A 14,563-nucleotide genomic window follows, 5' to 3' on the forward strand; every position below is an offset into this window, starting at 1 on the left:
CCTGGTTTTGGTATGAGGGTAATGTTGGCGTCATAGAATGAATTAGATAGTTTTCCCTCCACTTCGATTTTTTTGAAGAGTTTGAGGAGAGTTGGTACTAATTCTTTCTGGAATGTTTGATAGAATTCACATGTGAAGCCGTCTGGTCCTGGACTTTTCTTTTTAGGAAGCTTTTGAATGACTGATTCAATTTCTTTACTTGTGATTGGTTTGTTGAGGTCATCTATGTCTTCTTGAGTCAAAGTTGGTTGTTCATGTCTTTCCAGGAACCCGTCTATTCCCTCTAAATTGTTGTATTTATTAGCGTAAAGTTGTTCATAGTATTCTGTTATTACCTCCTTTATTTCTGTGAGGTCAGTAGTTATGTCTCCTCTTCCATTTCTGATCTTATTTATTTGCATCCTCTCTCTTCTTCTTTTTGTCAATCTTGCTAAGGGCCCATCAATCTTATTGATTTTCTCATAGAACCAACTTCTGGCCTTATTGATTTTCTCTATTGTTTTCATGTTTTCAATTTCATTTATTTGTGCTCTAATCTTTGTTATTTCTTTCCTTTTGCTTGCTTTGGGGTTAGCTTGCTGTTCTTTCTCCAGTTCTTCCAAATGGATAGTTAATTCCTGAATTTTTGCCTTTTCTTCTTTTCTGATATAGGCATTTAGAGCAATAAATTTCCCTCTTAGCACTGCCTTTGCTGCGTCCCATAAGTTTTGATATGTTGTGTTTTCATTTTCATTCGCCTCGAGGTATTTGCTAATTTCTCTAGCAATTTCTTCTTTGACCCAGTCGTTGTTTAGGAGTGTGTTGTTGAGCCTCCACGTATTTGTGAATTTTCTGGCACTCTGCCTATTATTGATTTCCAACATCATTCCTTTATGGTCCGAGAAAGTGTTGTGTAAGATTTCAATCTTTTTAAATTTGTTAAGACTTGCTTTGTGACCCAGCGTATGGTATCTTTGAGAATGATCCATGAGCACTTGAGAAAAAGGTGTATCCTGCTGTTGTGGGATGTAATGTCCTATAAATGTCTATTAAGTCTAGTTCATTTATAGTAATATTCAGATTCTCTATTTCTTTGTTGATCCTCTGTCTAGATGTTCTGTCCATTGATGAGAGTGGTGAGTTGAAGTCTCCAACTATTATGGTATATGAGTCTATTTCCCTTTTCAGTGTTTGCAGTATATTCCTCACGTATTTTGGGGCATTCTGATTCGGTGCGTAAATATTTATGATTGTTATGTCTTCTTGTTTAATTGTTCCTTTTATTAATATATAGTGTCCTTCTTTGTCTCTTTTAACTGTTTTACATTTGAAGTCTAATTTGTTGGATATTAGTATAGCCACTCCTGCTCTTTTCTGGTTGTTATTTGCATGAAATATCTTTTCCCAACCTTTCACTTTCAACCTATGTTTATCTTTGGGTCTAAGATGTGTTTCCTGTAGACAGCATATAGAAGGATCCTGTTTTTTAATCCATTCTGCCAATCTATGTCTTTTGATTGGGGAATTCAGTCCATTGACATTTAGTGTTATTACTGTTTGGATAATATTTTCCTCTAACATTTTGCCTTTTGTATTATATATATCATATCTGATTTTCCTTCTTTCTACACTCTTTTCCATATCTCTCTCTTCTGTCTTTTTGTATCTGACTCTAGTGCTCCCTTTAGTATTTCTTGCAGAGCTGGTCTCTTGGTCACAAATTCTTTCAGTGACTTTTTGTCTGAGAATGTTTTAATTTCTCCCTCATTTTTGAAGGATAATTTTGCTGGATATAGGAGTCTTGGTTGGCAGTTTTTCTCTTTTAGTATTTTAAATATATCATCCCACTGTCTTTTAGCTTCCATGGTTTCTGCTGAGAAATCTACACAAAGTCTTATTGGGTTTCCCTTGTATGTAATGGATTGTTTTTCTCTTGCTGCTTTCAAGATCTTCTCTTTCTCTTTGACCTCTGACATTCTAACTAGTAAGTGTCTTGGAGAACGCCTATTTGGGACTAATCTCTTTGGGGTGCGCTGCACTTCTTGGATCTGTAATTTTAGGTCTTTCATAAGAGTTGGGAAATTTTCAGTGATAATTTCTTCCATTAGTTTTTCTCCTCCTTTTCCCTTCTCTTCTCCTTCTGGGACACCCACAACACGTATATTTGTGCGGTTCATATTGTCCTTGAGTTCCCTGATACCCTGTTCAAATTTTTCCATTCTTTTCCCTATAGTTTCTGTTTCTTTTTGGAATTCAGATGTTCCATCCTCCAATTCACTAATTCTATCTTCTGTCTCTTTAAATCTATCATTGTAGCTATCCATTATTTTTTCTATGTTTGCTACTTTATCCTTCACTTCCATAAGTTCTGCGATTTGTTTTTTCAGTTTTTCTATTTCTTCTTTATGTTCAGCCCATGTCCTCTTCATGTCCTCCCTCAATTTATCGATTTCATTTTTGAAGAGGTTTTCCATTTCTGTTTGTATATTCAGCATTAGTTGTCTCAGCTCTTGTGTCTCATTTGAGCTATTGGTTTGTTCCTTTGACTGAGCCATATTCTCAATCTTTTGAGCGTGGACAGTTATCTTCTGCTGCTGGTGTCTGGGCATTTATTCAGATTTCTCTTGGTGTTGGACCCAGCAAGGTTGTAATATTTTTCTGTGAAATCTCTGGGATCTGTTTTTCTTATCTTGCCCAGTATGTGGCACACGTGGCACACGTTTGTCTGAAGTGTTTGGAATGGGTCTCCCCCAGTCACCGATCTCCGTGGCCTGGGGATTTCGGATCTAATTCTCTCCATTGGTTCAGGGGCCGCGCGTGGTGGGGGCGTCAGCTGCCGCGGCTTGAGGGGACCCTGTGGCTGGTTGCGGGCCGCAGCGGTCCTGGGGGATTCCCCACCGGACCAGGAAGCCTCCCGTGGGGGGGGGCTACCACGGCTTGGATAGCCCTCCTATCCGAGACTCGTATCCGCGGACTCGAAGCAGAGACTCGAAGCCGCCCGCAAAAGAGGGGTGCTGCCTGCCTCAGCTTGGGAAACTTGCTTCTCCAATACTCTCAGCCGGCCCGGAAAGGAGGGAGGGAGTAGCTCGGACCACCGCAGCTGCCGCTGATCGGGAAATCACGCGCCACTCGGGGGTCTCACCGCAGCCGAGTCTCGCAGTCAGTCTATCCAGCCCAGACTTTGGATAGCCCTCTGATCTGAGATTCGTAGCCGCGGACTCAAAGCCGAGACTCGAAGCCGCCCGCAGAAGAAGGGCGCCGCCTGCCTCGGCTTGGGAAACTTGCTTCTCCGATACTCTCAGCCGGCCCGGGAAGGAGGGAGGGATTAGCTTGGACCGCCGCAGCTGCGGCTGCTCGGCAAATCACGCGCTGCTCGGGGGTCTCGCCGCAGCCAAGAGTCGCAGTCAGACTTGCCAGCCCAGACTTTGGATAGCCCTCTGATCCGAGACTCGTAGCTGCGGACTCGAAGCCGAGACTCGAAGCCGCCCGCAAAAGTGTGGCGCCGGCTGCCTTGGCTGGGAAGCTTGTCTCTCCGAGTCTCTCAGCCAGCCCGGGAAGGAGGGAGGGATTAGCTCAGACCGCCGCAGCTGCGGCTGCTTGGGGGTCTCGCCGCAGCCAAGTCTCGCAGTCAGACTTGCCAGCCCAGACTTTGGATAGCCCTCTGATGTGAGACTCGTAGTCGCGGACTCGAAGCTGAGACTCGAAGCCGCCCGCAAAAGTGTGGCGCCGGCCGCCTTGGCTGGGAAGCTTTGTCTCTCCGCGTCCCTCAGCCAGCCCGGGAAGGAGGGAGGGATTAGCTCGGACCGCCGCAGCTGCGGCTGCTCGGAAAATTGCCCGCCGCTCGGGGATCTCACTCACCGCAGCCGAGTTTCGCAGTCAGACTAACCAGCCCAGACTGGGTTACGCTGTGTGTCCATTCCCTGCTGTAGCCCCGGGAGCTGTTCTGTACTGTTTCTGTTCACCTATTAGTTGATTTGGAGTCGGAGGAACTAAGACGCATGTACCTTACTAAGACGCCATCTTCCGCAATACCACTTTTGAAATAAATATCTGTCTGTTTTCTGCACTCTGTATTCTGTTGCATTGGCTTCTTTGTCTCTCCTTGTGCCCGTACCACACCTTGTACCAATAAGATTTTTTTTCTAATTTTTTATACATTTCTTATTCCCCCAAGGGGGTGCACCATTCCAGGAAGTACTGCAATACCAGGTAGATGTGTGCAGTGGACGGAGCAAGCTCTTATTCCATCTCCCAGCTCCAAAAATCCATTTAATATATTGTCCTCGGATAGGGGACATATCCGATATTAAACTGATAAGAACAGATATTACACTTGATCTTAACCAAAAGGCTGAGAAGCAATTACCAATAAGTTTTTACATCCAGTAGAACAAGTCCTCCTACTTTGGTTTTCTTCTTTCAATATTGTCCTAGTTATATCTGGCTCTTTGCCTTTCTGTATATATTTTAGAAACAGGATATTTGAGTTTCACAACAAAATCCTATCAGGATTTATATCAATATGGAATAAATGCACATCTTAATATTGATAATTTTGAGTCTTCCTATCTATGAAGAAGATATGTCTTTCCACTTAAATAAACCTGGTGTGTTTCAATCAAGTTTCATAATTTTCTACATAAGGTCTTGAACATCTTTTGTCAGATCTTTTGTTGTTGTTACTTTTGCAAATAGCATCTTTCTTAAAATTGTACTCTCCATTTCTCAGATAAAAACATACATTTGACTTTCTAAACTTTTAGTAATTCTAATAATGAAGTTGTAGATTCCAAGGTCTTTGCCTGTAGATTCTATTTCTATATAGATAGAGTATTTGCCAAAAAAAAAAAAAAAATGGCAGGGTTGCCAAGTACATTATGCACAACTGTATACACTAGCTAAAGGAGGTAACAGGCATCCTTGTTCCCACTCTCAAAGGAAATATTCTTAATGTTTCACTGTTGAATGGATTTGCTATAGATTTATTTATATATACCATTTACCACATTAAGAAAATTCCCCTCTTATTCTTGCTTTGCCAAAAGTTTCTTAAAACAGAAGTATTGTTGAACTTTATCAAATACTTTTCCTGCATCTCTTGAGAAAATTATGATTTTTCTCCTTTAAACTGTTAATTTATAAAATTAATTCATAGAATTTTCCAATGTTGACTCCTTGTATTCATAGAATAAACCAAATTTAGACAGTATGTATTATCTGTTTTACATACCACTGGATTTTTTAAACTTTTTTTAATTGTGAAATAGAACATATATACAATAAATTTCCATATAGCAATAAATTTCCAAGTACATTTTTTAAATTTTTTTATTTTTTATTAAATAAAAAAAAATTACAAGAAACACAAACATTCCCAACACATACACTCAGCAATTCACAATATCATCACATAGTTGCATATTCATCATCCTGATCATTTCCCAGAACAATAGCATCAATTCAGAAAAAGAAATAAAAGGACAACAGAAAAATAAAACAAACAGAAAAAAAAAAGTTTTACATACCATACTCCTTACCCCTCCCTTTCACTGATCACTAGCATTTCAAACTAAATTTTTTTTTTAATTTTTTATCAATTAAAAAAAATTATAAGAAACACAAACATTCCCAACACATACACTCAGCAATTCACAATATCATCACATAGTTGCATATTCATGAGAATGATCATTTCCCAGAACATTAGCATCAATTCAGAAAAAGAAAAAGACAACAGAAAAACAAACAGAAAAAAAAATTTACATACCATACCCCTTACCCCTCCCTTTCATTGATCACTAGCATTTCAAACTAAATTTATTTTAACATTTGTTCCCCCTATTATTTATTTTTATTCCATATGTTCTACTCGTCTGTTGACAAGGTAGATAAAAGGAGCATCAGACAAGGTTTTCACAATCACACAGTCACATTGTGAAAGCTATATCATTATACAATCATCATCAAAAAACATGGCTACTGGAACACAGCTCTACATTTTCAGGCAGTTCCCTCTAGCCTCTCCATTACATCTTGGTTAACAAGGTGATATCTACTTAATGCGTAAGAATAACCTCCAGGATAACCTCTCGACTCTGTTTGGAATCTCAGCCGTTGACACTTTGTCTCATTTCACTCTTCCCCCTTTTGGTCGAGAAGGTCTTCTCAATCCCTTGATGCTGGATCTCAGCTTATTCTGGGATTTCTGTCCCATGTTGCCAGGAAGGTCCACACCCCTGGGGAGTCATGTCCCACGTAGACAGGGGGAGGGTGGTGAGTTTGCTTTCAAACTAAATTTATTTTAAAATTTGTTCCCCCTATTATTTATTTTTATTCCATACTTTCTACTCATCTGCTGACAAGGTAGATGAAAGGAACAATTTAAGACACAAGGTTTAAACATTGGTGTGTAAATGTCCATTTGTGTCCTTGCCCTCATGTCCTTTGAGTAGAGACAGCATATAGATGGGTCCTGTTTTTTAATCCCTTCCGCCAGACTATGTCTTTTGATTGGAGAGTTTAATCCATTAACATTCAGTGTTATTACTGCATGGGTAGTACTTTCTTCTACTATTTTGCCTTCTGGATTTTATATGTCATATCTAATTTTCCTTCTTTTTACCTTTACTCATAGTCTTCTTTTCTACACTCTTCTCCACACCTCTCTCTTCTGTCTTTTTATCTGTCTCTAGTGCTCCCTTTAGTATTTCTTGAAGAGCTGGTCTCTTGGTCACAAATTCTCTCAGTCCAAGTACATTTTAACAAGTAGTTATAGAACAGATTTTAAAGTTTAGTATGGGTTGCAGTTCCACAAGTTTTCATTTTTTCCTCTAGCTGCTCTGAATATCGACAAAAATATCAATATAATGATTCAGCAGTCATACTCATTTGTTAAATCTTATCTTCTTTGTTATACGCCTCCTCCTCTTTAAATAACATAGATACATATAAGCAATAAATTTCTAAGTACATTGCAACAATTAGTTGTAGAACAGATTTCAGAGTTTGGTATGGGTTACAATTCTACACTTTTAGGTTTTTATTTCTAGCTGCTGTATGGTACTGGAGGCTAAAAGAAATATCAATATAATGATTGAGCACTCATATTCATTTGTTAACACTCCCTTCTCTGTATAATTCCACCATCACCTTTGATCTTTCCATCCCACTCTTTTGAGGTATTTGGGCTATGCCCATTCTAACTTTTTCATGTTGGAAGGGGCTGTTGATAATATGGGATAGGAGGATGGAACTAGCTGATGTTCTGGAGAGGCTGGGCCCTTTGCATTTCATGATTTATCTGGTCCGGGAACCTAACTGGAGGTTGTAGGTTTCTGGAAAGTTATCTTAGTGCATGGAACCTTTGTAGAATCTCATATAAGGCCCTAGGAATTCTTCAGGATTGGCAGGAATGTTCTTGGTTGGGGTTTGGCAAGTTTTGATCAGTAGCGATGTCTAACTGAAGCTTGCGTAAGAGTGACCTCCAGAGTAGCCTGTCAACTCTATTTGAAATCTCTCAGCCACTGATACTTTATTAGTTACACTTCCTTTCCTCCTTTTTGTCAGGATGGCATTGTTGCTCCCACGGTGCCAGGGCCAGGCACATCCCTGGGAGTCATCTCATACGCTGCCAGAGTGTCATGTCCCATGTAAGGGAAAGGGCAATGGTTTCACTTACAGAGTTGGGTTTAGGGAAAGAGAGGTCACATCTAAGCAACAAAAGAGGTCCTATAGAAATAACTCTTAGGCATACCTATAGGTAAGCTAAGCTTCTTCACTACCTACATAAGCTTCACAAGAGCAAGCCTCAAGATCTAGGGCTTGGCCTATTGCCTTGGGTATCCCTAATGTTTGGCACAATATCCAGGACACCACTGGATTTTGATTTGTTAATCTTCCCCCAGCTTCTGGTAACCACTAGTCTACTTTCTGTCTCTATGGACTTCTTATTTCTAGATATTTCATATAAGTAAATCATATAATGTTCTTAAGTGCCTTATTTCACTCAGCATAATGTTTCCAAAGTTCATCCATGTTGTAGCTTGCATAAGAACATCATTCCTTCTTACAGCTGAAAAATATTCCATTGTATGTGTACCACATTTTGTTTATCCATTCATCTGTTGATGGACACTTGTGTTGTTTCTACCTGTTAGCTATTGTGAATAATGCTGCTATGAACTTTGGTGTACAACTATCTGTTCAAATTCTTGCTTTCAATTCTTTGTGGTATATACCTAGAAGTGAGATTGTTGGGTCATACGGTAATTCTATACTTCACTTTATGAGGAACCACCAAACTGTTTTCCACAGCTGCTGCACCATTTTACATTCCCACCAACAATGCACCACCAGTGCACAAGGATTTCAATTTTTCTGCCTCTCTAACAACTAACCATCCTCAGGGGTGTGAAGTTGTATCTCATTGTGATTTTTATTTGCATTCCCCTAATGAATAATGATGTTGAGTCTCTTTTCATGGGCTATTGGCCATTTGTATATCCTCTTTGGAAAAATGTCTGTTCAAGTCCTTTGTCTATTTTTTAATTGGGTTGTTTGTCTTTTTGTTGCTGAATCGTAAGAGCTCTTTATACATTATGGATAATAAGTCCTTATCAGGTGTATGATTTGCAACTAGTTTTTCCCATTCTGTAGATGGTCTTCTCACCTTCTTGATAATGTCACTTGATGCATAAAATTTTTAAATTTTGACAAAATCAAATTTATCTATTGTTTCTTTTGTTGCATTTGCTTTTGGTGTTAAACTTAAGAAACCATTGTCAAATCCAAGGTCATGAAGATTTGTTGTTATGTTTTCTTCTAAGGATTTTAACCTGTTTAGAGTTAATTTTTGTATATGGGGTGAAGTAGGAACCCAACTTTTCCATGTGGATATCTAGTTTTCCCAGGCTAATCTTTTATGTAGGTTTTTTCATCTTTACTCATTAGTGAGATTGACCTACTAGTTCCCTTTCTTGCATGCACTGCCCCATTTTTATATCGAGGTTATACTCACATCATAAAATGAATGGAGAATATTACATACTATATCCTGTGAAAAAGATTGTGTAAGATGGAAACTAAATGTTCCTTAAAATATCTGGTAGAATTTTCCCAGTGTTTTCTTTATGGAAAGATTTGTATCTACTGATAAATGTACTGATACAATTTCTTTAATGGCCATGGGGTAATTTAGAAATTGTTTTTCTTCTTGAATCAGTGGAAATATTTGTTTTTCTAGGAATTTATAGAGACTCTTTATCTCTTAATTTTTTTTGTTTTTACTTTAAAGTCACTTTTGTTGAATATTTTTATAGGTACACAAGCTTTGGGGGCAAGTTCTTGCCTAATATATAATTTTCCATTCCTTTTTTCAACATTTCAGTGTCCTAATGGCTTGCATGTATTTCTTTGAAATTGTTTGCCACTTTGTATTTAATCTAATCTGAAAATCGTTTTCTTTTAAATGGGAATTGCAGTCCATTTATATTAGTTATGATCCTTGATATATTTTGGATTTATTTCTATCATCTTAACTGTGTTCTGTTTGTAATGCTTTTTCAATGTTCCTTTTTACTTCTTTCTATCAGCTTCTTTTAAAGTGATTAAAAATATTTTCTCTCATTCTTTTTTTTTTTCTTCCTACCAGTTTGAATGTTATAGAGTATTCCTCTTTTTCCAATGGTTGCCCTAACAAGGTTAACAAATTCTGAAGTTAATTAACAGCTTTACTTTTCTCTTAACCAGTACAAGGACCATAAGCATTTTAAGTTCATGAATTCCTCTCCTAACTAATATGCCTTTGTCCTTCAGAATTTTAGGGAAAAAATGTTTTTTTAGCCTTAAAAGTTAAAAAATATTATAATCTTTAATCAAGCCAATATTTGCTTAGGTTTACCTACATATTTACCACTTTCTGTGCTCACTGTTCCTTTTTGCACCTTAGGCCTTTCCTTCTACTTTTTCAGATATACATTGTTTAGAAATTTCTCTGGTAAGGCTCTATTTTGTAGCAATTATGATCAATTTTTATTTGTATGAAATTTGCTCTCACAGTTGAAAGTTTCTTGGGTAATCAATCTTAAGTAGACTCTCATTACTGTCTTGACTTTTCATTGTTGATGCTGAGAAATCAGCAGTCATTCTAATTGGTGACCATTAACAAGCCATCTGCCTTCTCTGTCTGACTATTTTTCAGATCATCTCCTTGACTGTGATATTCTTCAATATCACTACATTGTGACTACAGGTATATTAATTTATATCTTTTCTGCTTAGGATTTACTGGAATTCCAGAATCTGAGGATTGGAGTCATTGTTCAGTAATAGAAAAATCTCTTAGAAAATTGCTGCTCTCCATACTTTCTATTATTTCCTTCTGGAACCCCAATTAGATGTATACTGAACTTTCCTCACTCCATATCTCTTAGATTCTTTTTTTAAATTTCTCTATCTCTTTGATTCTGTGGGTAGCATTCTAGGTAAAGTCTTCTGATTTCCCTCCAGTTCATTAATTCTCACTTTATCAATACTTTATCCATCTATTGGTTATTAAATTTCAGTGTGTCAATCTGAATTGGATTCCAGTTGCCAAAAAAGGCAGCTATAAAAGACATTTGGGGAACAACTGAAGAAATCTGCATATGACTTTAGATTTTGGCTGATATTAGAGAATAATACACTTTCTTAGTGATAGCAGTATTATGGTTAGTAGGAGAATTGTTCTGCCCTAAAGAGATGCCTACTGAAGGATTTTGGTGTGAAGTGTCATAATAACAGCAACATTTCTTCAAATAGTCCAGCAGAACAATAAAACCTACATATCCATATAGAGGGAGGTGAAGCAATTATGGCAAAATGCTAATATTGTTGAATCGAGATGTGGCCTACACGGATGGTCACTGTACTTTCTTTGACTTCTCTGGATTCATAACAAAACATGTTAAAACTACAATAGCTGAAATTTACTATTCAATAATAAAGCTAGAATATAAAATCAATGAAAATCTCTTAGAAGGAAGAACTAACGAAAATAGGAAAAGAGAAGAAAATTAGAAGTTGAACACACAACTTATAGAAGTTCTACAAAAAAAAATAAAATAATTGAAAGGAAGAAAAATTTCAAAGAACTAATATGAGAGTATCGCAGAACTGAAGACACAAGTCTCTAGACTGAAAGGAGTTGCTGAGTACTTAGTACAAAAACATTTTAAAAGGAAAGAAACTCACATAGAGACACATATATATGATTTCTTTGGATTTTGGAGGGGAGGGAGAGGAAGAGAAAACCCTAAAGGCTTCCAGAGGGAAATCATAGGTCACACTCAGAGGAATGCTAATCAAAATTGCATCACACGTCGGTAAAATGACCATTGTTTTGTTTCCTGGAGGAGCTTCGTCTGCCCCACAAAATCTTCTTTAAAAAAAAGAGTCGAAGCCAGGTTTGCACAGGCACCTGTAGCATGCAGCTCTTCCTCTTGGTCTCAGAGGCTCCACCAACCCTGTAAGGCACTCTGAAAACACCATCAGTGTCTGAACTGAAGAACCACAACTTCGTAAAGTTAGACTCAAGTAGGTAGTACAGAATGTCTGCTATGAATGAGGTGGTGGATCACAGAGGGAAATTGCTGAAATGATGAGATTCTGCTCCAAATGCGCTCCTGGCACAGTACAGGTTTCCTCCTCAGAGAGACAGATGTGAATACAGGAACGTATGTGTCAGACGCTTTGGGTTGGAAGTAATGGCAGCCCTGTCGTGAATATTCTTGGTACAAAAAAAAATCCTAAACCATAATAAACACAGGAAGTATATGTTTAAAAAAAAAATTGCATCACACGGGCAGGCCACGGTGGCTCAGCAGGCAAAAATGCTCGCCTGCCATGCCAGAGGACCCGGGTTCGATTCCCGGTGCCTGCCCATGTTAAAAAAAAAAAAATTGCATCACACTTCTCAACAATACCAGATGTTAGGAGCAGTGGAGCACCGTCTTAAAAATTCTGAGGAAAACTGTTTTTCAACCTAGAATTCTGTACCCAGCCAATTCCTCAATCAAATGCAAACATAGAAAAGATACATTTAACCAGCAAGGAGTCAGTTTACCTCCCACGCACACATTCTCAGAAAGCTGGAATACGTGTCAATAAAATTAAAGTGTAAATCAAAGAATACTTAAGACCCAGGAAAACAAATTTAGCATCGGAGAAGGGCCTAGTAAGTCCCAAGAAACTGTGTTCCAGACATGTAGAGTCCGTAAGGGAGCCTTGTGGGAGAGAAGTGGAACTCCCAGATTATATGATGAGTTAAAGTATTTAGAAGACATTTTTGCTGGATCTTCTGGAATATTGGATGGGAGGAGAGCATTAACAGATATATATTAAAATAAATGGAATAAAAATAAATAATAAGGGGAACAAATGTTAAAATAAATTTAGTTTGAAATGCTAGTGATCAATGAAAGGGAGGGGTAGGGGGTTTGGTATGTATAATTTTTTTTTCTGTTTTCATTTTATTTCTTTGTCTGAATGGATCAAATGTTCCAAGAAATGATCATGATGATGAATATGCAACTATGTGATGATATTCTGAATTACTGATTATATATGTAGAACGGAATGCTCAAAATAGGAATGGTTACATTTGTTTCGTGTTTTTTGGTATTTAAAAAAATAAAATTAAAAAAATAATAAAATAAAATAAATGAATTAATAAGAGAAAAGGAACATTCATACAGAAAGGAAATGTAATCACAGCATATCATTTACCTAAGAAATAAACAATATTTACCAAATCATAATAAAGAGAATACCAATAAATGTTTCGGAGGATGGTAGGCAAAGCATAGTATAAGGGGCCTAAATCTTATTTACCAAAAGGAAATTAACTGATACTTTCCAAAAATAAATTAAAAAGCAACAATGTAAGCATATTAATTAGAAATACAGAGGTACATACCAGAAGACATAGCTAAAAGAATTAAAGGTGGCTGCCTCTGAAGAGAGGAATTTGAAGGTGGAAAGATGAGGGGCAAGAGACCACTATTCTTCTATGGATATTTTGTTCCATTTGATTTTTAAAAAACTATGCTCATGTATTAACAGAATAAAAATAAATTATTTCTTGATTAAAACAGGGCTCAAAATTTATTTTGAGCTAGTATGGTATACTATAATGTTAAAGTTATTGCTTTAAACTTTAGTGGACCTAAGAGTCTCCTGGTGTGCCTGCTAAAAAAGTCCCAGAGTTGGAGTTTTGCAGCTCTGAAAGTTTAGCATTGCTATGTACAGCAACTGTTAAAGAAACTGAAAAAGAGATCAGGCTTCAATTAGAGATAAGAACAAAGATGATCTGGTTGGGACTAAGGTATATCAGAATACAGGTAAAGGTTGATATTATCTGTATTTTAGATCTTCACCTACTGTATGAGATCAAAGGAAAAGAAAACCTAAATTTTCTGTAGCACACAATTTAACTTAACCTGTCTGGCCAATTCAGTTAAATAATCTAAATAGATGGAGTCTAGAGTTGGGAACAAGGTTTTACAACTCTGTATAGCTTAGTGTAATACCTGGATACATTCCAGAATATGTTGAGCAGATAATTAAAAAGTATTGGCAAAGTCCCTTAAGGGACTGGAGAAAAAAATATGGAAATATTAAGCTTTACCACCTGGGAAATCCATGATACTCTTTCAAATATTAGGGACCTCAAGTTTATAGGCCAAGCCCTTGATCTTGTGATTTGCTCTTAGGAAATTTATTTCTGTAACAGAGAATCTAAGCCTACCTATAATTATGTCTAAAGGTTATTTCCAGAGAACCTCTTTTGTTGCTCTGATGTGGCCTCTCTCTCTCTAAGCCCAACTCTGCAAGTAAAAGAATTACCCTCCCCCCTGCATGGAACATGACATCAGGGGTATAAGTTTCCCTGGCATTACATGACTCTCAGGGAAGAGCCTGGCACTGGCACTGTGGGATTGACAATGTGTACCTGACCAAAAGGGGGAAAAGAAATATAATAAAATAAGGTATCAGTGGCTAAGAGAGTTCAAATAGAGTCAAGAAGCTATTCTGGAGGCTACTCTTACACAAGCTTCAGCTAGATATTGCTAATTGCCATGGTATGCCAAGCCCCAACCAATAATATTCTGATAAACCCTAAAGAATACCCAGGGTTCTATCTGAGACTCCACTCACTGTGTTTATTTTTCAGAAACCTAAAACCTCCATATGGTTTTTAGACCAATAAACCCTGAAACCCAGAGTTACCAATCTCTCTAAGAACATCAACCAATTGCATCCCCCTACCCCATAATGTCAACGCCCCTTTTCAACATGAAGTTAGGGCAGTCACTGCCCAAATATCCCTAAATATTGGGAGAAGGATCAAAGGAGAAGGAGAAGTTGTAACAGAGAAGATAGGATTTAACAAATGAGTATGACTGCTGAATCATTATATTGATATTTCTTTTTAGTCTCCAATGTCTTAGAGCAGCTAGAAGGAAATGCCTGAAATTGTGAAACTGTAACCCATACTAATACTTTGAAATTTGTTCTCTAATGACTTATTAAATGTACTTTGAAACTT

General features: G+C 37.5%; 1 protein-coding gene and 1 non-coding gene across 4 annotated transcripts in view; one reads left to right on the forward strand and one right to left on the reverse strand.

The window, feature by feature from the left end:
- Positions 1-14,563, forward strand: part of CAPN3 (calpain 3) — a 79,542-nt gene that overhangs the window by 18,430 nt on the left and 46,549 nt on the right. The gene's annotated exons all lie outside the window — the stretch shown is intronic.
- LOC143656680 (U2 spliceosomal RNA) lies at positions 4,152-4,342 on the reverse strand. The gene has a single exon (XR_013162584.1). It is a non-coding gene; the product is annotated as a U2 spliceosomal RNA (small nuclear RNA).

The sequence above is a fragment of the Tamandua tetradactyla genome, chromosome 14 (genome assembly GCF_023851605.1).
Source record: "Tamandua tetradactyla isolate mTamTet1 chromosome 14, mTamTet1.pri, whole genome shotgun sequence".
NCBI lineage: Eukaryota > Metazoa > Chordata > Mammalia > Pilosa > Myrmecophagidae > Tamandua > Tamandua tetradactyla.